At 49.4% G+C, this 19,780-nt stretch overlaps 1 protein-coding gene across 1 annotated transcript in view; it reads right to left on the bottom strand.

Annotated features, from left to right (window-relative positions):
- The window catches only part of GRIN2C (glutamate ionotropic receptor NMDA type subunit 2C), a 46,753-nt gene extending 34,136 nt beyond the window's left edge, over window positions 1–12,617 (bottom strand). The window contains exon 1 of the mRNA XM_054047492.1: window positions 12,477–12,617. The gene's annotated coding sequence lies outside the window, so the exon portion shown is untranslated. The remainder of the gene's footprint in view (window positions 1–12,476) is intronic.
- Between the last annotated feature and the right edge of the window lie 7,163 nt (window positions 12,618–19,780).

The raw sequence follows: 19,780 nt of genomic DNA on the forward strand, positions 1-19,780 counted from the left end.
CCTTCCCACTGCTCCTAGCCCAACCCCCAACCCATCCCAGTGCCCCTACCTTACCACGGCTCCCCCCCGGTCCAATCTCCCAGTGCCCCCCCCACCGCTCCCTCCAGCCTACCCCCCACCCCATAGCTCTAGTGTTTGCTTGCTCCTTTCACTCTGGGTGCAAGCTCCCTAGCTGCTCTGTAAGCTACTATTGCTGTGAAATTCCTTTTTTATTTCCTTTTACTTCCCCAGTTTTTCATAGCTTTGTTTTATCACACATGAAGAGGGGGTGGACAAAGAGGCAGAAGATGCAAAGAGTTGGAGGCTACATTGCCTGGCTCTTTGTACACCTGACAATCACTTCAAAGATTTAAAGTCAACATTCTCCCAGCCGATCCATCCAACAGCTCTTTCATCTGCACTGCGGGTCTCTACGGCACGTTCCACACTTGCTGACACTGCTGGCAGGAGAATGGTGCCCTTAGCCTCACACGGTGCTGGGGCTTCCTCTCCCCATACTAGATTGAGTGGAAGATCAGATTAGAAGCCCACTATGACAGATAGGGCAATTTCCGGCATATCCTTGGGAAAACTTATTGATTTAAGCTTAACTGTCTTTGGGGTCCATTGTATTAATTGCAAAGCTTGTGTATTATTGTGGGCCAGGACTGCATGTGACCTCTCTGGGGGAGATGTGAGGTGAGGCCCGGGAGTCCAAAAGATTACACTGAAAATGTGCCAGACGAGAATGGACTTTTGGGCTAATAAGCATGAAGTGGATTTCTTGGGGAATGCCCAGGGAGACATTACTGCAAATTCCCCCATCTCTAGTGATGTCTTTTAAAGCTATGCCCTGAGGAGTGGATCACTGTCTGTAGATTACCTGTTCCTGGAGACGAGATCAAAGGCCTGAGTTGTAGAAGAAACAGATGAACTGTCCAGCCTGGTTCTGAATCTGAGACAGTCATAAACTTCCATGGGGAAAACCAAGTTGGGGAGTTGAAGGACTGACACCTGCTCTAGGTTGGAATTGGGGTGACCTCTGCTAAGCTTTTTACCATATGTGTAAGTTCTTCTATTGTTTCGAATATGTTTTTTCTATAATGCTTTCACCTTAAGAATAAATGTGCTTGCTTACAAAGAGCTGTGTGGTAATTTATAACTGCAGGCAATACATTAGGCATAGCCTCTGGAGAGAAAGCACAGCGCAGACGCTGGCCTGTTTAGGCAGTCTGGCTTGCTGGGAATATCACAGTGTAGACATGGAACAGTGCAGCCTTGAAAAGCCCCTGGTCAGGAGGGAGAGAAATGCGGATCTCCGACCAAGAGAGGTGATGGCTGAGGAGCCAGGAGCCTACAGTGGGTGCCCTTAGTGGGCCATGGAGGAGGAATACAGGTGCAGTTGCCCTGAACTGTGACACCCACAGAGAGTATAAAAACTCTAGCACTGTATTACTCTGAGCTAAGCGATGATACCTGTCACAGGGTGGCTGGCCCTTTAAGGGGAAGTTGGGCCCAGTCTCACCTGTGATGGATCAGCTACCTCCCAGCTGAAACTGATCAGCTGGGGATCAGATGATTATAAAAGCCAACAAGGAGGCCAGTTGGGGGAGAGAGCTGCAGGGAGAAAGAAGGTTTGCCCTGTGACAGGCCCTGGAGCAGGACGGTTCTCAGGCAGGTTGCCTGGAGGAGCAGGGAGGCTGTGGCAAGGAAACCACTGGCTCTGGGGAAAAGCAACTGTTGGATTTACGTGGAACTGGGGTTCACTGAAGACTGTTGGGCAAAAGGGCCTGAACAGCCTCTGGGCATGGTGTGAATCCTTGCTGGGCTGGGGAGGCAGGCCTGCAGCCTCCAGCCCCGTTAGCTGACATGGCAGAGGTCTGAGTTTGGGGAGCTCAACCCCCCCAATTTTTAGCCCTAATGCTAGGTGTGCAGTTGGACTGGTGCCATATATGCAGCACACAGTCACACTCGTTACAGCCTCACAGTCCCCATGTCCCTTGTATGGAACAGGCCTCCTGAAAGCTCTCTCTGATCTTCTACTCTATGCTATTCCTATCTAGAGCATTGCAGTCTCAGCGATGGTATGCAGGAACACTTAGCACTTCTGTAGCTTTTCACGGGTGGCTCTTAACGCACCTTGCAAAGCTGAGCAGGAACCGTCATCATCTCCATCTTGTAGAGAGGGAAACGGAGGCACAAAGAGGGGAAGGGACTTGGCGGAAGTCAAGGACTCCCCATTCAGTGCCCGATCCTCCTGCAGCTCTCTCTCCTTGCTGGATTTTATAATCATCTGATCCCCCCCGCTTCCTTGCTAGATCAATACATCAGAGCCCACCTGGGTGGAATGAGTTTCATATTTCAGTCAGACAATAGACTACGTTAGCCCCCCGACAGACAGACAGACACACATACACACACCCCTGTGGTACATTTTGCATGTGGTTAGAGAATTCAGAGGTGAAGGGGTTAAATAAAAGCACAGTTCTCCTTGTCTCCATCCTTTCCTCCTGGTGCCCTTTGTTCCTCAGCAACTCAGGCTCCAGGCGCCCTCGAACGTTTTTATATTATTTTAAATGATCTTGAGCAGCAATATTGTCTCCACTTTCCCATTCCCTCCCCATCCCCAGCTCCCGCCATCCCTGGGCTGTCAGTTACCAGAGAACTGCTTGCCTGCCGTTTTAAATTTAAAAAAAGAAATGTATTTCACAGGCTGATAGGCACCTTCAGTTCCATCAACTCAAAGATTAAGTACCCAGGGTAATAATAAAATATTTAAACATTTGAGGGGAAGAAAATGAGCTGTAAGTATTTTGGAGAAGGCAGAGGTTTAGGCAGCTAATCCCACAAAACGACGACATGTGACAAAGCCCTGCAAAGTTCAGGGAGATTCTAATTCCCGTGAACTTCAGCTCAGCTGGAAGCTGGACACATGGGCTAAACCTAGGGAACTTATCGGTGAGGACAGGAAGCTAAGTATCCCTCCCCCAAAACTAGCCATCCTTGGCTCTAAGGGCCCATTGATGTCTGGCAGGGACTGCCTCTTCCCTTCCTGCCCTGTGTATGTTGGTTTCATTATTATTTGCCAAATAGGTTTTGATTGGCACCAGATCCGGCCAGTGGTCAGCCTGATGCAGTACCCTGTCTGACAGTAGCCAGATCCTTTTGAGGAAGAAATTCCAAAGTGGGGAATTATAAAATAGCCTGTCCAGAAGGGAAGTTTCTTCTAACCCCAGTCACTTAAGTCATTTTATGCACTGAAACAAGAGGGATTACAAGCATCTTCCACCCTACATAGGGCTAGAACCCACAATCCTCAGCTCAGGAGGCCAGTGCCTTATCCATTAAGTTCCCAGGGCTCCACGAGAAACAAGGCTGAGTCAAAAGAGATCAAAATCTGAACCTGCCTCCTTGGGGCTCGTCAGCTCTGGGGCTTTTGTTCAGAGTCTTCTCTGATTCTGATGCACTATTTACCTTGGTCCCTTGCTCCACAGTATCCTTCCCCTCCACCCATGAATCACACAGCCAAACCTGCAAAGATTCTTACAACTGGCAGTCTTAGTGTGGGGAGACCTCTGAGTGATGGCAGCTTCCCCCACCCCTCCAAGCAGTTCCAGGGTGAAGTTAATAGGAGATGTGCACGCAGAACGTATGGAGCTGCTCTTGGGTTTCCATCTGATATAGAACAATAATTCTAGGCAACAGCTTAGCTTATAAGGGCCTAGTTCTGTTCCCAATGAAGCCACATGGTTTGCAATGGAAACAGGGTTGGGTCCTAAGTCACTGAAGGCCCCAATTATGCCTCCAGGTTCCATGCCTAGATCTACCTCTCAAACAGCAAGGAGCTTCAAACACACCTGCAGCAGCACTTCCCCACTCACCAGCCCATCCTTCACCAGACTCTGAGGAAGGTACTCTGGGGGTCCAGGAATCGCACCAGGGGAGGAGAAGGCTGGCTTTGTGGGGAGAGGGATGTGCATCATTTTCCACATCAGCCCCATAGTGCTCAGAGTGGAAATTCCCTGGCTGGAGGCTACATTACATACACCCTCTGTGGCAGGGAATCACGGCTTAATGGGGGTCCCAAAGGCAGCATGGTGCCAATGCAGCTGCACTGCAGGGGAGCAGTTGAGGGGCTCTGGATCTCCAGTGCCATCTCCATTAACCCCTCTCTTCCCACCCTTTACCCCTCATACCCATGTGGATCCCAGGGGAGCCACAGGGTTTGGGGTCTGGCCCCACAGCTCGTCCTGGGCTGGGGGGGGGGAGCAGAGACTCCCACGCTGCAACCCCAGCAGGATGGCTGGAGAGATCCTTGCTGAGCTTTCTGCCCCCTCTCATGGGGCAACACAGCAGGCATCCGGCCTCTAGCTGCACTGTCCAAAACAGTCTCCTGCTCCCACGCCGACAGGTGTTCCCTGGTGCATCCTGCTGAGAAGTGGCCCCATGTGGGGGACTGAGCTCTTGGGGCAGGCACTGTCTTTGCAATATGTGGGTGTATTGTGCCCATCCCAACTGGGCCTGTGACCCGAAGGCCCCACCCTGATAGAAACAACAGACGCCAGCTAGTGACTCAGCTAACCAGGGAGGGTTAGCACATGGTTGGGCCCATGTGCAAAGTTTACATTTGGATCTAGATGCCAGATGTCCTCCCCTCCCCCGACACATTGGGGTGTTTGGATCCAATTATGTCACTGCGTTATTTAGATTATGGTAGAGCCTAGGACCCCACTGTGCTAGGCACTGTACAAACACGGAACAAAACACAGTTCCTGGCTCAAAGAGCTTCCAGTCTGTCTTTGCCTTCCTGTAGCACTTTCCATCAGAAGACGTCAAAATGCTTTGCAAACCTTAGCAAAGACTCTCACCCTCCACTGCAAAGTCAGTCAGTAATATCATCCTCCTCGCACAAAGGGGAAACTGAGGCACATGGTAATGGATTGACTTGCCTCAGGTCACCCAGCAGGTCAGGGACAGAACCCAAACCCCTGTGCGCTATGCTTTAAGTGCAAGGCTGCCCCACTGAACCTTTCCCTTCCACATGCAATGCCGACTGACCAATCCAGAGAGGATCGTTAATGGTTGAGTAATGAAAGGAGATCTTTGACCGTCTTCTGATGTTAAGAGCAGGAACGGAGCAAGAGGGAGGCTCCTTTACACGTTGACACCAGCCTCCCACCCTGCTACTGACACAAACGCTGGTGTCACTTTTGCAGCAAGATGTTGGCTGCCAGCAGGAGTCTTGGAAATGCCAATTGTAATTAAAAGCTGTAATTCCCAACGCATCTTTGCAGGGAGGAGCACCTCCCACCAGGGGACCTGCAGCCTGCTGGGCTGCACACACTGTTTCACATCCCAGGCCCTTCCCTTTCCTCATGCTTTTACTCCTCTCCTTTCGCACTCCATCCCTGCTTTGTTTCATTGTTAAAAAAGGTGGGAAGCGGAGCCTGCAGTACAGGCCTAGAAGACAGGACTGCCCAAGTTCTACTCCTAGTTCTGACACTGGCTCCCTCTGCAGCCTTGGGCAAGTCACTTAACTTCTGCGCCACCTCTGGACTATGTAAATACACTTTCTCCCTCCAGTTAAGGGGCATGAGTCAAGTTACAGAGGATGGCTGGGAGGATTCGGGTTTGTAGAATTGCTCCACATAATTACAATAGCTAATATAATTAAAGCCCAACTGGAAGGTTTCTAGCAGAGGAGGAGCCATCTTTAACAGAGGCACTTATTGAATTGCACCCCTGCTGCACCAGCTGTTGGTCAAGATTGTCAGCTCTGGCAAGGACGGTCTTTGTTCTGTGTTTGTCCAGCACCTAGTACAACAGGGTCTTGGGCCAGGCCTGGCTCCTAGGCCCTACAATAACACAAATACTATATTTCATCTTCGTTCTCTCACCACAGGCTAGAGCAGGGCTCATCTCCGGCTCTTACAGAATAACATGCAAAAGGTCTCGCCCCCTTGGACTCTCCTGAATCTCCTCTGGGAATGAGAAGCCAGGTCGGCTTTAAGCATTAGCAGGACAGTGACCCCTGCAGCAACCTGTACAGTCACAGCCCCATCCTCCCCACCTAGCAGGGGAACCTGGTGTGCTGTTGCCAATAAGCGTAAGGTCCTGTGTCAAGAAGCAACACTAATGCGTGGCCCAATCTCACAGCCTGGCAGCGAGACCAGACAGGGAAGCCAGTGATTCTGTCCTTAGACTAGAGTGATGGGCACAATGTGAGCACTGCTGGATCATTGATTACCCCCATCCAGTGACTGGGGGGGGAAGGCCCTGCAGTTTTCTCCTTGCTAGGGAGCCAATGGAGAACAGGAGAACAGCAGTTTGCCTCAAATCTGCTTTCTGTCCTCGAAGAGAAGTTTAGGTCAAATCCAGCAGGAGAACCAACTCACCCACTCAACTCTCTCCAGCATCTGCTCGTATTCAGGCCAGGACTGGACTGAATCCCCAAACCCTCTCCAGATAACCCACACGGCTCAGTAACAGCTGAGGTTTAAGGGTTAGGCGGAGGGAACGGCAGGAACAAAGTGATGCCTTAATACCTGGCTATGGAAACCTAGGACTCTCCCACAGTTCTAGGGTTCACCGTTACACTCATTGCCACAGGAAAACAGATAGTTGACCCCAGCCTAGCACACCACCCACCCAGTCTCCCCACCCACCCGCCTGGGCTGGAGGAGGAAGAATCTCTTACACTCTTGCTGTGAATTTTCAGGTATTTTTAGTCCTGCAATAAATAATTCATAGGGAATATGGCATCAACTACCTGAGCCGAGGAAAAAGCCTTTCTTAAAAACAGTGATTTGCCCCTTTAATTTCTCCTCAAGGACATTTAAATATACTTTAGGGAGCACTTTGTCCTCACAGCTGCTGATCAGATTGGTTTGCACCTGACACATCACTAACACATAATCAACTTCTCATCATGGCTCAACCATTAGCAGCCCCACAGATGGTCGAAGTCCCCTCCATCCTGTGGGCTGGCTGCAGTGGAAGGAGTCCTCTCTCTCCCTCCATGGCTGATACCCTGCCTGAGCTGGTAGCAGACCCCTCCTTGTTGCTCCAGCATCCTCCCCAAAGCCAACATCCTGATTGGCAATGCCGGAACGTGCCAAGCACTCTAATCCCAATCCAGCAAAGTACTTATGCAGGTGGGTTAAGTATTGACTTTAAACAGACTGTTCACCTGCTGAATGCGCTGAAGTGCTTTGCTGGATAGGGTCCAAAGTGCTCAGCACCTTGCAGGATGGAGCCCTAAAGTGGCAAATGTTCCCACCACCCCACAGCTAGCACCCTGACTGAGATGATAAAGGTGGGTAGATTGACACAAACACAGGAATTAACTCACCCACTGCTGAAATGCATCCAGGGCTAGGCTGGAACGTAGCAGCTGCTTAAAAGCCAAGGACAGACTCTGACTGAGAATACCCTCTCCAGTTCTGACTGCAGGGGGAAATTGAGGTCAGCAGAATACAATGATTTCAACTGGAACTTGGCCAGACTCTTACTCTTACAAGGCAAGTGCTATGGAATCTTTAATTGCAGTAATTGGCAGGACCTTCCTCCCCTCTTACATCTCCTATGAAGAGGGGACCTCAAGCCCCAAACTGGGATTCAGTTCCGACACAGGGGAATGGTACATGCCTCCTCACACTGGGACATTCATCCTCTCCTGACCACTGGCTGGAACACCTGGAGTTTGCAACACCATGTCACTGCCATCCTTGGCGTTTTAGGACCATTTGCTGTACCATCTGTCTTCAACGCCAAGGAGAAGGTTCCTCCTGTAGGCCCAGCTGAACCAGTGCAATCTGCACTGGTTTCTCCACAGCATGAGCGGCATCCCCCGACTCTTGCAGCTATCCTGGTTTAGCCCCTCCCCTCAGAATGCAGTGCCTCATGCTTGGAAGTCACCCCAAAGCCCCTTCTTCCCAACCACAGTTCCGGAGAATGACGGGACTGGTGCTTCAGGAGTCTCTGAATGCACTGGGACAACCATGGCGATAAGGTGCCCGGAGGAGGTGCTGAAATGGATCTGTCAGGAAAATGTCCTCGTGCAGATGCACTAAGCCATCAGGTGGGTGAGCCACTGCACAAGCCATTTCACAAAATCAGCCCCATCTAGCATAGCCACATCAGGGAAAGGAGCATCCCCCTGTGAATCACCAGAGGAGGGTTCCCCTCCAAGTCATGACCTGGGCCAACCCTGCTTAGCTTGCCAGAACTCCCTAGAACCCTGTTTCCGCGGGTCTGGTAATGAAGACAACAGCAACAGTCTCTAGGTTCCTCCACCAACAATTGAAGCCCCCAGGATAAAGGGATGTTTTTTAGCTTATGGTGCAGTTTCTCAGCCAATGGCTCCTGTCATTCCCTGGTGATCACATATAAGTTTTCGAAGGAAGGGAACAGCCATACTACTATTTTGAAGAAGCGTCCACTTACAAGGCTGGTTACATGCTGTTGGCTGTGCCTGCCAAGTGGAAGGGGGCTAACCGAATGAATGCATTCCCCCATCCAGAGGTTTCACTGGCCATGCAACCTGCACAGGACTGCAGCCGAGACCCTAGGCCCTGAAGCAGCAGCTCTCCCAAGTAAGCCAAAAGGGAGCTTTCCCTCCAGCCAAACCAATGAGAGCCACTGAGCGAAGCCTATCTCATCAGGGAGCCTCTTCTTGCCAATTTTACAGGCATTGCCAGCAAAATGAATCTCACTGAGTTCAAATCTCGCCCAAAAATGTATTCGTTTAAAAAAAAGAAAAAGTATGTGTCACCTCCACTGGCCCTGGGAGGGGCAGGTTATGGAGGTGCAAATTCAGTGTGGGGGGGGGGGAAGTGGTCCAGGGGACTGGCTGGCGTTGCTCAACAGCCACTCCTCTGGGTGATAAAGTAGCGGCACTGATAAACTACATTGGCTTCAGTGGCTGGATTGAGTGTAAGGGGCCAGCAGCCAACAGGGTGGGCACAGCAGGGCCTTGCAGGGGGAGAGTTGTGGAGCAGGAGATACTTAAGTTTCTGACCAGGGCACCAAACACCCCCAGTCTGAATTTGCACCTCCATAACCTGCCCCTCCCAGGGCCGGTAGAGGTGACACATGTACTCTTTTTTTTTTTTTTTTTTTAAAGGCAAAAGCATCTCCTGCCCACCTGCCCCCCTCCAAAGCCAACTTTGTGTAAACTTAGCAGATGCCATCACTGTATCCCAGGAAATACGCTTTTTAAGCAAAAGGAGTAAATTAGATCAATCACTGAAATCGCTGGATGATCTCGGTGGGCATGAAGGGAAGGAATCAGGACTCAAACTCTATGCCTGGTTCCGTCACTGACTCGCTATGTGATCTTGGCCTCTGTCTCAGTTTCCTGATCTGTAAAATGTATATAGGAATACTTTGATCTATTATTATTCACTATTATCTAGAGTCCCCTATCAGGAATTAGGGCTACTTGGTGCAAGGCACTATCCACACACCACATATGTGACAGTCCCTGTTCTGAAGAGCTAGATCTCTTTATCCCATCAATACCAGCTTGTACCTACCTATTTTACAGGGATATTGCAAGACTTCCTGATCGTAAAGTGCTCTGAGATTCTCCATATAAGGAGTGAAATAAATGCTAATTATGTTTATTTTAAACAGGAAAGGAGTCAGACCCATCTCATTTGGTTTAGTTTTAGTAGTATGTACCCCAGCATGAGAGGATGTGGTGGGGGGGAAACATTGTTGGAAGGAGAGAATGAATTAATAAAAGATATCAGGAATGGCACACACTAAAAAGACTGATGGTAGAAAGGTTGGGGGGGGGGGGAAATCAGGCAAAACAAAACTGAACTATGAAAAAACTGCATCAAAGCAACATCTAGGGCTGCAGCAAAGCTAAGAAAAGCCCAGGAAATTAAAAGCTAATGTTCAGGCTCCGCTCTTTGGCATTGGCAAGACCCTGTGCTCGGGTGTTTACATCCCAGATAGATCTGATTGCATCCCCAGGCACAGAGTGGTGAATACAAGGATAGTTTCCCATCTTGGGTCAGTTTGTGCCTCATCCTTATGGTTATTTACACTGGGAGGAGGGTCATCTTTGAAAGAAAAGGGTCATCTTTGCTCAGTTGGCTAGTTTTTGGTTTGGTGCAAGCTGTGGATTTTCTGTTAGTACTACCCCCCCCCCCCCACACACACACACAAACACACCCCGTAGTCCCTCTAATCCACATTTTAAAAAGCCTCTAAATAAGCATCACATAAGTACTTATTTAGGAAAATTATTTAAAAGGCAGATTAGCAGCCTGAGGGAGGCTGGCTGCTGCTGTGTGATGGGTGGCAGGTCAAAGCATGTGGCCCATTTGTGGACAAGGAGAGACTGGGGGACCACAGAATAAGTGTCCACATCTGTAAAACTTGGGTAGTAACGCCTACCTCCTACCGGGGAAGGGGCGGGGGGAAAGAGAATGAATAGGCCTGAGTCCATTTCCATGGAAGCCAACAAGAGGTTTGCCACAGATTGCAATGGGAGAAAGCCTGAGCTTAATGCACTTTGAAGATTTGAGCTTTCAGCAGGGGATTGGACTAGATGACCTCCTGAAGTCTCTTCCAACTCTGATACTCTATGATTCTATGAAGATGAAGACCACTATATAAATACCAAGTATCATGAACACGCAAGCTCTGGGTCCTGCTTAAGGTACTGATGGTGCCTTCGGAGACCCGAAAGCTTGTTCAGTGTATTCTGCATTATCTGTTGATCCAATAAACAGTGTCGCATTCTCTCTCTTGTCAGCTCTGCCTTAAGAAACAATATGGCTCCAAACATTTTTCCAACCCACTCTTGCAAACAGTTGTTTTATGATCACATTATTGAGCTTAAAGTCCGCAATGGTTATTTCCTTAGGGTCTGCCATGAAAACTTGTATTTACCATACTGTCAGAACATAGTGTGGTTGACATCATCATATATGGAAATAGATGAATGGAGGAAGGGTAGCAAACAAAACATTTTAATGCTTTGGTGTTTGCTTTTAAACTAACAGAAAACAAAACAAAAAAATGCCTTCATTGCAAGTTATAGACCAAGTGCCTGCAAAATGTCATTTTAAAAGCAACAATCTATTGAGTTTTTCTTATACTTCCACATCCTAAAGTCATACAGGTTTGTTTGTTTATTTTAATTGATGCGATGGGTGAACATTACTTGTTTTTTAAGCCTCCCTGTTGTTCCCCCCCAAATGCTGAATGTTGGAGTCTGACATGGAGAAAAGCTCTTGCAGACATTTTGACTTGAGGGATTAAATAAAAAAGGGTCCTGCTACTTAAAAAAAATCTTAATTAGAGAAACCTCCAAACCTGAGAATGCAAGTGAAAAATGTGCAGTGTTGGGGGGAGAGAGGGAACATAGAGAGTTGTTGATATATTTAAAGTAATGAAATCAATGCAACCCTCAGGTGAGAAATACTGAACAGAAGCATGACTGGGGGAGGAAGAGGAGAAGGGGAAAGCCAGAAGGAAGGGAAGACTATTACTATATGTTTGTCATTGCATGGATGAGTGAGAGGGATCTATCAAGCAGAGCAAATGATGGGAGTCTAGACTGAGACAAAAAGAGGAAAAAGCTGCAATGGATTGTAAGTTTTCCCAAAAGGAAGATATTCCAACTTCCCTCCTGCCCCCCCTTACTTTCTTTGCCATTTTCTTCCAGTCCCCCCACTCCTTTCCCCCCTCTCTTGGGACTCCAGATGGAAAATGAGTTGCAATTCATAGACTCCTCTCAGTCAAGCTATGTCTCCTTTCAACCTTGATCCGACATACATTTTTTCCCTTTCTTGCCTAGCTCCTCCTGCAGCAACAGTTGGAGACGGGGAGCCTCTCGATAACAATTAGAAGACAGAGCAATAATCATTGCCAGGCAAATGCCAGGAGTGCAGAGGCAACATGGACATATTTCTCCCCGAGGCTTGGCGCCTCCTTTGCCAGGCTCGGGCTCAGACACACACAGAAATATGCAGCTTAAAAAGGTCAAATATGGATTAACCAAAAATAAATGCAAAGTGTCCTGCCTCATGCTATGTTACGCAAGGTGCTAGATGGGGATGTAAATATCGACAGCGGGAGTCATTTTTAAAGGACACATTAAAACCTCATTTTCGTCCACTTAATCGCTTCTTGTCAACGCATTCAACATGGTGCTAGGGATTCAGCCGAGGAAGGAAGCTAGCCCCGTGCTCTGGAGCGCCAGGCAGAGGGGATCTGAGCAAGAGTGCCGGGGTGGGGGCGGCTGGAGGGAAAAGGTTAAGGGAGATCACTGGAGACGGACCACCAGCCCTGCAGGCTAAGTTCCACCGACAAAAGTTGCGTCCTCAGGTGTCAGTCCCCTTCGCGGGGCTGGAGCCCTCCCTGCCTGCGACGAGACGAGGGATCGCTCGCCCAGCTACAGCCCCGCTTGCCGACCTGAGTCGAGGCAAGAGAAACGGGTCAGCGGGGGCCCGTGTAAAGGCATCGCGGCTACTTACTAGAGGGGAACTGCGGGCAGGCGGCAGCCCCGGCTCGTCAAGGCAGGTCTGGGCGCTCCAGGGTCCCGGGCTCTGTCCCCGTGGCTCGTCTCCTCCTGGGCTGGGAGCAAGTGCCGGGCTCGCCGTCCCTCCTCCCCAGCAGGGGCTCAGGCAGAGAGGGCTCAGGCAGAGAGGGCTGGTGGCGAGGGCTCGCTGGGGCTGCCGGCTCCCCCCGGCGGAGCAGCAGGCGCAGCCTTCGGGGGGGCCGGAGGACTCCTCATGGCGGAGGTGGGGGGAGAGCCCCACGGCTCCGGCCGCGTTACGGGAGCAGAGCGGCGGGGACGGGGGTGGCGGCGAGCCCCGGCTTGTAGCAGGTGTCCCCGCCCCACCCGGGGGGGGGTGGACGGAGCAGATGTCCTGCCTCCAGCCCTAAGCCGCGCGACTCTGCCCGCCCCAGCCCGCGCGGGACCCACTCCCCGCGTGACCGGACAGCCCCCGCCCCACGCGTCCTGGCGAGCCACGAGATCGGGGGCAGGAGGAGCAGGCGCCGTCAGGGGGGCTTGGAGCATCCCAGTCGGGGGGGGGGCTGTGAGGGGTGGTCCCCCCCTCGGGGCGCTCCTGCCTCCCTTCCCACGCTCCAGTTCTCCCAGTTCTGCCCCCCTCTTTTCATGGTCCCTGCACCCATCCTCTTGCCCCACTCCCCACCCTCTCTACCTACACCTACTGGCCCCTACTCCCTCTGCTCCCAGTCCCCCCCCCCCCTTTGGCCCAAACTCCATGCCAGCAACTCAGTGGAGTCCGACAGGGCAAGAGCCTGGCCCTTTAAGGGAGCCCCATTCCCCGGCCGGGGTGGGGGGTGGCACTAGTGGGCGGGGCTTGGGGCAGCTTGGGAAGGGGTAACAGGCAGTGAAGCTCTGGCAGCCCGCAGCCTCCAGCTGTGGCCTGGGCCCAGTATTAATGGTCAGTGCTTAACTTAGAGAATATTTACCAATAAATAAATAATAAAAACCACGGGGGGAAATCCTGCAAAGGAAGGAAAAACCCCACTGGGGTGGGAGGTTAAGGGATCCCTTCGCTGGTGTTCAGGGTTTGCATCACCCCAACTTTCTGGTTTAAAAAAGCTTTACTAGGCTCTAAAATAAACCCTGCTCCTCTGTGTGAGAGAGGGGAAGGGGCAGTTTTAGGAAGGGGAGGGGGCTTTGCCAACCTTCACATCGCCCCTCTCCCCAGTGTTATTCCCCACACTAGAGCTGTGGGCTAGAGGTAGCGAGTACCTGCCACCCCTGTTGGTGGCATCACCTCACAGCGCTGGCCCTAGGTGGCCAATTTCCAGAAGGCCTGAGTCTGACTGTGAGTGGAGCTGATGCCAACAGGAACAGAGGGTGGGCCCCTCCTCTCAGGATCAGATTGCAGTGAATCCCTGGCCCAGTAGGGTATAGAATTTAGGAGCACCCAGGGTTCAGCCTACAAAGGAATCATAGCTTTTCACTTGAGGTATTGGCCTGGAACTAACGAGTTCTGGGGTCATGTGCTGGTTCTGCCAGAGGCTTGCTGTGTGGCCGTGTGGGCAAACCAGGCACGGCCACCTTTTCCAAAGAGCTCAGCATGCACCATGCACCACACCTGCTGAGCTCTTCTGAAAATCTGGCCATTGAGTTTGGTGCCTAAGTAGGAGCTGAGCTCTTTTGAAAATCTGGCCCCACTTGTAGGTGCAGAGCCCTTTTGAAAATGTCATCTTTAATCTCTCTCTGGGCCCCAGTTCCCCATCTGTAAAATTAGGCTAATACTTCCTTCTCTGATCCTGGCTCTGTTTCATCTATTTAGATTTGTAAGTTATTGAAAGCAGGGACTACATCTTACTATATATTTGTACAGCACCTAGCACAATAGGGACTCATTCTCACCTGAGGGTGTTACCAATAATGCCCTCATGCCTTTCTAAGAGAGAAAGCTTAAAAACAAAAGGTTAAAGCCTTGAAGCAATGAAACAACATTTTAATATCTCAAAAGATGTACAAAGATTTCCAATATACTTTATTTCAGTTTTTTAAAATCCACCCACCCAACTCTTATATATGTGAAGTCTGTGACAATAAAAATGTACAAATACAATGTAATATGATCAGGTTCATAATCTCAGCTGGTATTGTGCACAAACCAAGCTTCACTTACATTTCTCAGTCACACACCAGTTCATAAAAATGAGATTCTATTCTGGTTAAAACCGATAAGGAAAACACACAGAGAAGACTATTGAGAACATCATTGGGTTCTGAAAGTGACACCTGGCATTTCAAGAGACAGCAGCTTATGTAATGACCCTGACTTTGTTAGTTAACTATTCGCTGTCTAAACTATACTCTGACACTCTAATGGGAAACGACCCATTCCTGGGGAATTGTTGCTGTTACAAAACTGCTTGTAACACCTGGAGGAACTGTGACTAGCCACAGTAACCTTTGAATGGTTTCAGGACTTTACACCAGTCAACTCAAGTTAAAAACAGTTACTGAGGCATTAAAAGCTCTGAGCTAAACCCATCAACACTGAGAGAAATAGCATTCACTCCATCCTTAATTCACAGCGGTGGACTAGGTATTGTTGTAAAACATCTCACTAGACATCTTTGAGTGCCTAAATACCTTTGACACTCGGGCTAACTGGGCTTGATCCCATTAAAGTCAAAGTGATGGTTTGTGTTATCATACTACCCAGGAGCCCTACTTATAGAGCAGGACAAATGTAAAAAGTCTTTCATTTTAACAGTTAGAAGGAATATAGAAGCCTGTTATGCATATTACAACTGGCTATTGCATGGGCCTGGATTCCTCTAACATGAGACACCCAGATTAACTGATGCTGCTGCATCCTATTTTCTTTCTTTACTTTCTTACTTGTACGAAGGAATAAGCTTAAAGGGGTCAGTGATGGGTCATTGGTGCCTAAAATCTTTGCAAAAGTAAATTTACAAATGAAATGGTTTCATGATTTATTTTATTTCAATGAAAACATTGTTTCTTGGTTGGATTTGCGCTCCCCCGTGGTGTTGGCAACCTGGACATTGTCACATGGTGGAGTCAGTCCCCAAGGGTTTCAACTTCCCAAATAGCATATCCTAGGAACTGTATGTTCTTAGTGTATACCAAATATTTACCTTTTCCATGTCAGATTCCCCGTTTCTGTACCAGAAAGCCAGGCTCCACATTTAGCAATATGGGGTGCTTGTGACCCCTTGACATCTGTTTGCGACCCCTTGGTTGAGAATGCAAGGCATATACAATCAAACACAATACAATACTGTCTACATTTAAAAAAAGGACAACAGGTACAGAAAATGCTGCTTGTGATGCCACATGGCAGAGTTAATAGGGGCAGTTTTGGAAACCCCAGTCTTTTGTTGGTTTCCCAACCTTCACATTAAATGCAAGTACTTTCTATTAATGCAATATCATTGGTGTGTTTAACTGCAGATACTTTATAGGGGCAGATTCAGTGCAGCTCTGTACCCAAGATGGACAAGAGCTCAGGTGATCTCAAAGGGTCAAATTCTCTGCTAGTGCAAACTGGCATTGAAAGGCACCAATTTACACCAGCAGACAATTTGGCCCAAAGTCTGGCTCTATGAGGCGAGCCCACTGTCCAACCCATTCCCCCTAGGGAGAGGGTGAGAGAACAAATCACATCACAGATGTTACATTGCTTAACAGAGTACTGGAAGGCACTCAGATGCTATATTGATGATCACACTAGAAGAACCTCTATAGAACAGAATAGTGTGAGGCAGCTAGCAGACAGCCAGGGAGACCAAGGCGGCAACAAAACTAATTGTCACCTCATCTCTCTTGCTAAGTCTCCCCCCTAACACAGGGATGTCAAGCGAGTTCTGAGATGAGGGTCAAGTTAACCAGTGTCAGTCAGGGACCCTGGGGTAGAAGTAAGGAATTCACAGACAAGAGGCACTGTGCAGCCTTGCCTGGCTGTAGAGTGCGTGTCCGTGAGTAGGGCCGACGAGGGGGGGGGAAGGAAACCGGTACAAATTACCAGGGCCCGGCGGTCCAGAAGGGGACCCGGGGCCTGGCTTCGTCGTCCCTGCTTAGCTGATCTATCCTTGCTGGAGAGCCTGAAAAAATTTTTTCACTGGGGCCCAAACCCGCTCTCGGCGGCCCTGTCCACGAGTACCAGAGTTAAACCCTATAGTTAAAGACAATTAAGGGCTTAGTAACTAGAGATGGTTAGGAATTTTTCAGCCAAACGTTTTTTCCCATCAGAAAATGTGAATGCACCAAAACTAAAACCGTTCATGGGAAAAGGCCCATTTCAACAAATCTCTAAAATATTCTAAAATATTTTGAAATTCAAAATTGCCGAAATAGAATGTTTTGACATTTTCAAAACAAAAAAGAGTTCTGTTTTTCAGGTCAAAATGACTATTTTTAAGCTGAAGTTAATTTATAGCAAAAAGGGAAAAATTAAAAAAATAAAAATTGACACCAAATATTTTGATTGAAAATCTGCCCCAAAATTTCTGATCAGATCAGTTGGCAAAAATAGGAGATGGACTTTTCCTCCAGATTCAGGATACAATTTAAAAAAAAAAAAATCTCAAAATTCTCAAAGGGCAGGAGAACAGTTTCTTGGCCAGCTCTAGTCATTACCAAATAAATGCATTTGAGACCCCTCCCTTTCCCCCACATCACACCCCTCTATGCATCCCCCACAACCAGTCACCTCCTTTCCTATGGTGAATTTTCCCTACACCATTGCCCCATTTGGGGCACCCTCTTCCGCTTCTCAACATTGTTTTCCCCTCTATCCTTTGTGGGGTTCTCCCCTGTGGATGGTTTCCATCCCTGGGAGGGGAAAGCAGCAGCCCTTTTCCTGACACTATGGGGCTGGAAAGAAGTCCTCCCCTCTTCTAGGAGCCCGTTAAAGCAACAGGGACAACAAGTGAGGCAGAAGCAGGAGAGGACGGAGCCTCCTCTGGTCCCCAGGACGCTGTGTGTTGCGGCATTGCAGCCTGGACAGGGAGGGGCTCAGGTGCCTGTCGCCCATCAGGCACCAGCTCCCTCCTCAGCTCCACCCACTCAAGCTTCAGCTCTTCCAGGCTGTGTGGCAAGAGGCTGGATCCCTCTGTTCATTCCAAAGGGATCTCCAGAGCGGAGGGAAGGGTGCTGGGGGGTCAGATCCAGTCAGTGGGCTGTAGGTTTGGCACCCCGGGCCCTCAGCTGCTGCGCCTGTTCCCTCTACCATCACTCAGCTGCTGACCTTGCCAGAGCTGAAAACAGACTCTACTTCTGTTTTGCCAGTTGCAGCTGTTCAAATATTCATCAGCCCCCCTACAATCATGAGAATGGCTTAAAATAAGAAGCTTTGTTTTAAAAATACATTTGGGGCTTTTTTTCTTTGCCCTGTGATTTCTAAGCCTTTAAGGTGCACCCGGGTCACATTTACAAACTTTTCTCCACCACCATGAGAGCTAGAAACTTCCTTTTAAAAATCAGAGGAAAGCAGAGATGTTCATGTAGTTACATGACTCCCGGAGCTGCAGCTTCAAGAAAGATGGACCTGAAATATCCCGAGACTTTTGATAAAATGGTGAAAGTTGGCAACACTGCCACTGGGCCCTTGTACTGCTCCTCTTCCCTGAGGGGAACAAACAGAGGATCACCCAGGCTGTGTATACAAGGCAGCAAGTGCAAGGTGTGGGAAAAGCAGCCAACAGCCAAAGTGCAGAAGTAAGGAGAGAAGCAGCGTTATCATCCAGCAGCCAATGTGCTGAAAGGGGCATTGCCCTCCAGGACCCAGCAAGCAAGCAGGTGGGGAAGGGAGGGACAGATACTGGAGGGGACACGTGTGGGGGTGTCTAGCAGCCAGGGACCAGAGATGGGGGAGAAGGGAGGAATCGGATGGATTTAGGGGGAGCAGTGACAGAGCGAGTGGAAAGGAGATTCCTGAAAGAGACCGAGGGGTGGGGAAGAAAATAAGGAAGAAGCAAGGGCCAACCATGAGGTAGAGAAGAGATTAGATGGAGAAGTCGAGGAAGGAAGGAATTAATGGGACTGGACAGACGCGGGAGAAGAGAACAAAGAGATACAGGGGTGGAGAAAGAAAAGGGACATTGAGAGATCAGGAGAAATTAGACTAAGGTCTGGTTTACACTGCATGGTTAGGTCAACGTAAGCTGCCTTGCATCGACCTAGCTGTGGAAGTGTCTTCACTTAAATTTGGCTCTTGTCTGTCTAAGTGCCTCTCTACGCCAATTTAACACCACCACCTCGCCGAGAGGCGTAGGGTCACGATCAATATTATTAGGTCGATGGAGTGTCAGTGTAGACATTGCATTGCTACCAGCTTTCAGGAGCCATCCCGCACTGACCATACGATCTATACAAGCTCTCCTGGTGAGGACCGCGCCGCCAACACAAGGAGCCAACTGTGCGCACACACAAGCGATTTAATAATTGTAGTGGCTGTGTGCCGACATATGTTAGGCCAACATCATTTTATAGGGTAGACATGGCATGAGAAACAGATGGGGAAAGGTGGAAGGAAAATAAAGCCAGGCCATATACTGCAACTGGGAAACAGACACAGACGCCGTGGCAGAGTCAGGAAGAGCATGCAGGTCTCCCGACTCTTGGTTCATTGCCTTATACACTAGTTCATGCCATCTCCTTGCTGCCTGCATAACTCCTAGTGACCCCAATCAGCATTATTCACTTACCAAGACAACAAAGTGTTGTCCCAAAGTAACACTTTGAAGGTTTGATTTTTAGCAGGGGAGTCTAATGGAGACACTTTCTAGATGTTCTCGGGGCGGTTCCTTCTCCTTGTTAGTGTGAATACAGTGCCCGAGTCCCTTATACAGATGTTTCCACCAATGAATTCAGAGAACTTGAATTTTAAATTACTGCTGCTCTGTGTGAGCTGGGGAAGGCAGAGGATGGCAGAGATGAGAGCGTAACACACCCAGTTTGGGAATGCAATCAAAACAAAAACATCAAGTCGCTTTCAGTCAAAATCTGTCCCTTTCAGAGTTCTGTGGCCTGTGGTATACAGGACGTCAGACTAGATCAGGGGTTCTCAAACTTCATTGCTTTGTGACCCCCTTCTAACAACAAAAATAACTACACGGCCCCAGCAGGATGGACCGAAATCTGAGCCCGCCCAGACCGTGTTGCCCTGGGTGGGGGTGGGGAGGGGAAGGGCAAAGCCAAAGCTCGAACCCAACACCACCCTTGGGGCGGGGGACAAACCCAAAGCCCGAAGGCTTCAGCCCCAGGCAGGGGGCCTGTAACCTGAGCCCCGGCCCCCAGGGCTTGGGC

The sequence above is a fragment of the Malaclemys terrapin genome, chromosome 13, assembly GCF_027887155.1.
Source record: "Malaclemys terrapin pileata isolate rMalTer1 chromosome 13, rMalTer1.hap1, whole genome shotgun sequence".
NCBI classification, from domain to species: domain Eukaryota; kingdom Metazoa; phylum Chordata; order Testudines; family Emydidae; genus Malaclemys; species Malaclemys terrapin.